Raw genomic sequence first — 7366 nt, 5'->3', positions numbered from 1 at the left:
AACCATGTCGTATACAAGCAGCACACTGCCATATTTACTCAAATTTCCCAGAAATTAAGGCTTAATATGGAAATAATTATTACAGTATGTACTGGAGCATAAGCATGCTGAAATGAAATATGAAGACTTCCATATAAAATGTCATATTCTGGAGAACACTGAAACATACTGCCCTATTCCTCTTCCACAATTTCTAACTTTTTTCCTCCAAGAAAGCTGTAAGTGAAGGTACCAGCAGTATTAGTTCATTTATTCTAGTTAACAACTAATTGAGAAGAAAAGTTTGCCAAGCCCACACTTTTGCAGAGTTCCTTCCTTGATAAAGAACTCTGTCAGAAGTCGTATCTGATCATGAGAAAAATTTGAGGAAGACAACACAAATTTGCTTCATTTGAAGAATCCATAAAATTTCTTCATCAACAATGCTAATTCTATTGGTTTTAGGGTTCATTTGAAATCCATATTACTCTTGCTGTTTGCAGCAATAATTTACTCCTATACACCAAAGAATAGAGACAGATTTTAACATGGCTGTATTTTTTCCAGTTTTGGAAAGCAGCAAATTCATACACCTTTATTTTATAAGTTCAGTTTTAGTGTCTTCACGGTATAAACTGTTTACCATTACTGTTTGTTCTGTGTTGAACTGTTAGCATGCAGATGGCTGCCTCTCTTTACTCATAATACAAGTTTTGTTAATATGCTTATAGTAGCTTGGAGTACCATGTCTAATTCTTTTGTTGATCGTGGGCAATATTTCAGACGCAACAACCGGATTCTAATTTCTCCAAAGATTCTATCTCTTGTGTGTCCCGACCTTTGGTAGCTATAGCAGACTTTTAACTAAAACTCCCCTGGTAGAGCTTCCTTTGCCTGTCTGTTAGGTACCAGCTTCTCGACTCTCTTCAGGTCTTTTGGGTAATCCAAGAGGAAATTTCTAACTGTGTCTCCTTGCCTATTGACTCCTCTTATTGTAAAGCAAGAACTATTTCAAAATCGTCTAGGCTTAATAGATTTCAGTAGGTAAAACACGTGAACTGAATTATGTTTTTTAGGATCTCTCTGCCCTTTCTATCTCTCACGGGATGTAACAGTGTTATTTAAAGACATAGACTTCTGACTTTCACAAAAAAAAACCCACTCTTCTTTTAGAAAGCAGAAGATTTAGGGTGCAAGTCCAGACCTCTTCTGATGTCTGGACTTGAGCATAACTCAAAATGACTCATTCTCTGGACTAAACTCAAAGCCATTTTTCATGAATATTCAAGACCCTCGTATCTTTTTTTTTCTTCCCCACTTCAATTCCAGCACAGAAAACTTGGACATATTCCATGCAACTATTTCTCTGAAAAGCTTCTCTTCTTTCTTTTGTTATACTTTGGAATCCTAGGCATAAAGTGTTGCTTTTACACTTTTCTTCTTCCACAGTTTCTTGCTTTCCCACTTCTTTCTATTGATTACTGCTACCTCTACCTACTGTCGTCTAGCACAAGACTAAGTACATTCGTAAGTGGCACTTTAATACTAAACTATTAATTGTTCAAATCAAACATAAATAAAGGAAGTCATTCCTGTTAAGGGTCATTTGTCTTTGTGATTGGCAATCCTTGAATAGCAAGGGTTAGTCCCTCAATAGCAGGCACCTGTAAAAGTACTATCTAAATGCTTCTCCCTGTAGTTTTATTTACTGAAGGTCCTCTGGACTGGCCTTTTTCCTGAAAGGTAAATGTTGGCAAAATCGCTCCTACAAAATGCTGTTTGAATCCACAACACTGCAAACTGCCAATGTGAGAAATGCTTTCCTCTTCAGAGTGTGGAGAATATGACTGTACCTAGTAATACAGCTAACACCATTAACAAATAATTTATTTTTCATGCATTTACTTAGGCCAACAGAAAAGCTTTTCACAGCCAGCTGTAAGCACTGAGAAAGCACTTCTGAAAATGGTCCGTCTTACAATAAACATCTGAAGATATGGACTGATAGTACAGAACTTTTCTTGGTGGGCATATCTCCCTTAGAATAGAGTGTAACTTTTCAGAACTTATCTTCAATATGATCATCTTGTTCATTTGGCAAACCACTGAATTAGAACTGCTGCATTTTATGTTGCCCAGTAGGTTTTTGGGTCTTCCTGGCATATGGGTTTACGTTTACTGATTCAGGGCAGAAATTGACTTGTGTACACATGTCAAACATGTACTGCAATGTAATACTAGTCTGATCATCACCTGAACACGCTCTGAAAAACTAAACCATAAATAGTAATAATCTTCAGATGAGTGACTGGCCAGCTGGCTGAAAAGACAAAAGTAGATTATTTCAAATGCTATGTTAAGAAATATATTCTAGTCCTCTGCTTTTATGCTACCAGGGTACACCATTCACCCTTGTTCAGCGAACATCCTAGCAAGCGGAGAGGCAAATCCCATGTTTGCTTCCGGAATGGGTAGTCACAGCAGCACAAGGTGCAACAGGAGGGAAAGAAGAGGTCATCACTAGGGCAAATTCCTACTGATTTCTAACAGCATACGCTTCCTTATGCCTCAATTTAGAGCAGCTACAGCCAGTTCTCCTGAGAATCTTAAACAGACATTGTTTTTCTACCTCTCTTGTATCTCCTTATCCCGTATGAGGCAGATTAGCCCTACAGTCTGATGGAGTGACTTGCTCTCCCTTTCATAGAGGCAGATGGTGTATAAGCCAAAGTTTCTTTCTTTGTGAGCAGTGCAGCAGGTGTTCAGCCACAGGGGCCAGGGAGGAGCTACAGCTGCAAAAGTGCCGCAGCTGTTGCTTGAAATGCTCTCAGCATGCCTCTGAGCCTGTCAGGCCTGCACTGCTGCAGCAGACACTCTCACTGCTTTCTTCTTGCGGAGACGTTCCTGACAGCAGCTCTTCAGCACAAAAGTGCAGCTCATCGTCAAATGCATACATTCACTTTATTACCACAAGGAAACAAGGGACTGCAAATGGTATATGACTACTGCTGTTGTTTCATTTTCTTAAAGTTGTTTTGTTTTGGCTTATTTATGATTTCTTCATCAGAGATGCCTTAGGAAATACTGAATAAGAAAATATAAACAAGGAGTTGCTATCTCATATCTTTATTCTGGTTTCAGTCTTCTTGAATGACATGCACTGTAAGATTAACTTGCTTTCAAAATTAGTTGCTTTTATTATTACAACTCTCCACCTGACACACAAATGAATCAGAATCACAGAATGGTTTGTGTTGGAAAGAATCTCTAAAGATCATTTACTTGAACTCCCCTGCCATGGGCAGGGACATTTTTTACTAGAACAGGCTGCTGAAAGCCCCATCCAACCTGAGCTTGAACACTTCCAGGGATAGGGCATCCACAATTTCTCTGGGCAACCTGTTCCAGGGTCTCACCACCCTCATCATAAAAAAAGTGTTCCTTACGTTCAGTCTAAGTCTACCGTCTTCCAGTTTAAAGCTGTTGCCTGTTGTCTTGTCTTTACAGGCTGTGGTAAAAAGCCTCTCTTCGTCTTTCTTATATGCAAGCGCCCTTTCTATATTGAAAGGCCACAATAAGGTCTCCCCAGAGCCTTCTCTTCTCCAGGCTGAACAACCCCAACTCTCTCAGCCTGTCTGTATAGCAGAGGTGTTCCAGCCCTCTGACCATTTTCATGGCTCTCTTCTGGACCCGTTTCAACAGGTCCATGTCTTTACTGTGCTGGGGGACCCAGAGCTGGACACAGTACTCCAGGTGGGGGTCTCACCAGAGAAGAGTAGAGGGGGAGAAGCCCCTACCTCGACCTGCTGGCCGCACTTCTTTTGATGCAGCCCAGGATGTGACTGGCTTTCTGGGCTGCAAGCACACATTGCCAACTCATGTCCAATTTTTCATCTAACAGGATGTCTTTCTCCTCTGCTCTCAATGCCTTCATCTCCCAGTCTGTCTTGATACTGGGGCTTGCCCTGACCCAGGTGCAGGACCTTGTGCTTGGCCTTACTGAACTTCATGAGGTTCACATGCGCCCACTCCTCAAGCCTCTCAAGATACCTCTGGATGGCCTCCCTTCCCTCTAGAGTATCAACTGCACCACTCAGCTTGGTGTCATCTGCAAACTTGCTGACAATGCACTCAATCCTACTATGTCATTGACAAAGATATTAAATAGTATTAGTCCCAGTACAGACCCCTGAGAGATACCACTCGTTGCTGTGTTCCACTTGGACTCTAACTCTTTGGATGCGGCCATGACCACAATTCCTTCTCCATCCAACAGTTCATCCATCATACCCAAACCTCGCCAATTTAGAGGTAAGAATGTTGTGGGGCACCATACCAAAGGCCTTCCAGAAGTCCAGGTAGATGACATCCATAGCTCTTCCTGTGTCTACTGATGCAGTTACTCCACTATAGAAAGCCACTATGCTAGTCAGGCAGAAATTTATTTCAAGACAGACTCTTAAATTGGATTCAAGAAATTTTGAAGGTTTCTCTCTTTGTATGAAGAAGAGGAAGGTTACTGTGTGTACCACAGAGACATGTGCAATTGGTTTTATGTAGCCTGTCACACAGCTGGACATCGCTTGATTTTCTCTAAACTCCTTAGAATATTAAATTATCATGATTCTCCTCTAGCTTTTAGGCAATATGCCAGAGAAACTAAAGGCGACTGAATTTACAAAAATATTACCAAGAACTACTTTCTTTCAAAAAGCCATAGTAAGTGTGATATGTCATATGATTATGTAAAATAAACCATTTCGAATAGCTAATATTAGTTCACCACACCCACTTTCATTATATTGGTCAAACTCATATCGGCTTGTATTTAGCTATTCATGATCATGATTTGTAGGATACAATTTTATGGCCCTTGAAATGGAAAAGGGGATAATCAGGACACAGCAATGACAGAAATTGCAACTAAAAATTATATTCAAATCCCAGGAAAATTTTGTTACTAAAATAAGCAGTACAAACAATATCAAAACACAAAATGCACAGACTCAGCTATTTATCAGTATGTTCTGGCTTTCCTAAATATCTGTTCAACATTCGCAAACGCTTGCAGTTTGACAGCAGCTTGTGACAGACTCTAGTATGATATTCATCCAAGAGGAGTGAAAGAGGTCTTGGCAATGCAATTCCTTTGATACTAATGAGGGAGCAGAACTTGTCTAGGCCCAAACGAAGAGAACAGAAAGCTGTAAAACACTGTAGGTCAAATCTAAGCAGGAAGTGAAGGGGACTAAAAAGGAATTTGAAGAGCACCTTGCAAAGGATGCTCAAACTGGTAGTAAAAAGGTCTTTATATACATCAAAAGAAAGAAGGTAGTTACAAAACTGCTGAGACTGCTTGATGACCAAAGTCTAAAGGTGTTGGAGGGGGGAGAGCAAGGATGTCAAAGCTAGCACAGAGAAGCTCAAAGAGATGTCTGCTGTCAACTGCCATTGGGGTTGCTGGGCATTCACAACCCCACAGCTGCTTCACACTGGGGAGGCCAAGGAGTAACAATTGAAGTAACTTTATAGGACATACGAGTCCAAACAAGGGAGTGCAATACAGGGTGCATAAGCCTGTCACCTGGAAATGGAGAGTCACCTGAACCAGGTAGCATTAAGCGAAAAGTGATGAGGGACCCTGGCTATCAAACTGCAGAACTACCGGTCGCGGTGTACAAGTCACCCTTATGGCTGGGTGCTGGCCACCAAACACCTCTGCCAGCCCAGGGCATGCCAGAGCCCACCTTGAGGAAGACAGACCAGACTGACCTCTCTCACTGCAGAGCTTAAGCATTTATGGTAAAGCTCACTGAAGGCATGGACACACACAGGTGGGCAGGGAAGAATCTATTTTCTGTGGAGGCAAACTGCCTGACTAATGGCTGGGTGAGGGTCCCAATAAACACACAGAGAACGGGGACACATTCCATGTTTCCCTTCAGCTTCCATAATCGGCTGCCCATGGGCACATGGCGCTTTCTGCCAGGAGGAGTGGCATTTCTAGCCCGCCTCTCCGACACCTGATGGTACACCACTCTCTACAGCCCAGCCAGGCCACCCTCAGGCGGGACCGCTGTTTCGCTGGAATCACCCCACCGCCCCGTCGGGCTCTCTGACTTCGCCCCGTTAGGGCAACACGGCCCATCTCACACCTTCCACCTCCAGGCGTCCATGCCGGGAAAGGACCCCCCAGCTGCTGCCGCTGCCGCCGGCGCCGCCGCCCAGGCCCCTTAGGCTGCCGGTGGCGCCTCAGGCGGCGGGTGACCGGCAACGGCCGGGCCCGTCCCGCGCGGCAGGTGCGCGCCGCCGGCAGAGGGGCGGGGGCGCGCCCGGCCTCGCGCATGCGCGCCGCCGCGGCTGCGGCCGGGAGTTCCCTGGCTGCGCCTGCGCGTTCTCCACTCCCCTCGGGCAAGATGGCGGCGGGGAGATCAGTCCAGGGGAGCGAGTGAGGGGGTCGGCTGGGCAGCCGGGCTGACGGGGAGAGGGCCCCGGCGGCACGGCTGAGGTGCGCCCGACGGAGGCGGCTGTCGGGCAGCGGGCTGGGCCCGCCCAGGAGGTGGTGAGGAGGCCGGGGCTGCCCCGGAGACCGCCGCGGGGATGAGGAGCTGGGGGGACGGGGCAGGGACCGTCCCTCGGCGGTGAGGAGGGGCAGCGGCTGCCGCCGCCGTATGCGCGCCCCCCGGCTTCCCCTTCACGCCGCCCCGGGGAGGAGGCCCTGCTCTCGGCGCCGCGGCGGGAGGCGGCGGAGGAGGAGTCGCGGCGGCGCTGCCGGGCGGGGAGAGGAAGGCGGACAGGTGAGTGAGCGCCGGCCCCGGCGGACCCTGCCCTCTGCAGCGGGGCCTTTTCTTCGCCCCCACCTTCTCGGGCGGCAGCCTCTATGGGCAGCCCCGGGCGGGTTTGAACCAGCCGTCCGCCCGGCCAAGGCTGGTGTGCGGCCGCCCCTCGTCCCCGGCGGGACAGGGCCGAGTCCTGCAGGTGCTGCCCCCCAGGCGGACAGAGCTCGATCTAGTGGGTGTTGCTCAAAGCTGAGAGTGGCCGCTTTTTCTTTTTTCTTTTTTTTTTTTTTGGTGGTAGTATAATACGATTTGACTTAATTTAGTGGTTTTGTTCTTCAAAGTCTGCCTGGAAGCATTCAGGTACTCAAGAGCTAAAATACCACTGGGCTATGAAGGCGATAGGGTCAAGGCCCAGCGACTAAGTCTTTAGTAAGACTAAGTCTTTATCTGCTGTCTTCTATGAAAATATACTTAAAGTTCTTGACCTGCAAAAACCTTCGCCTAGCTGTTAGATGAGTCTTTAACTCCAAAACTCACTATTAGCAGGGCTTGTTTCTTCTGTTATGTGTCCTCTCTGACCTCTTGTAATGAGGGGTGGATCTGTACAG

At 46.2% G+C, this 7366-nt stretch overlaps 1 protein-coding gene across 6 annotated transcripts in view; it reads left to right on the top strand.

Annotated features, from left to right (window-relative positions):
• The first annotated feature begins 6393 nt into the window (after positions 1-6393).
• APC (APC regulator of WNT signaling pathway) overlaps positions 6394-7366 on the top strand; it is a 101790-nt gene continuing 100817 nt past the window's right edge. For all 6 annotated transcript variants that reach the window (XM_054184686.1, XM_054184685.1, XM_054184688.1 and 3 more), the window contains exon 1: positions 6394-6776. The gene's annotated coding sequence lies outside the window, so the exon portion shown is untranslated. The remainder of the gene's footprint in view (positions 6777-7366) is intronic.

Source organism: Rissa tridactyla, chromosome Z (assembly GCF_028500815.1).
Source record: "Rissa tridactyla isolate bRisTri1 chromosome Z, bRisTri1.patW.cur.20221130, whole genome shotgun sequence".
NCBI lineage: Eukaryota > Metazoa > Chordata > Aves > Charadriiformes > Laridae > Rissa > Rissa tridactyla.
Note: the sequence above shows the minus strand (reverse complement) of the source record. Positions and strands in the feature narration are given on the sequence as shown.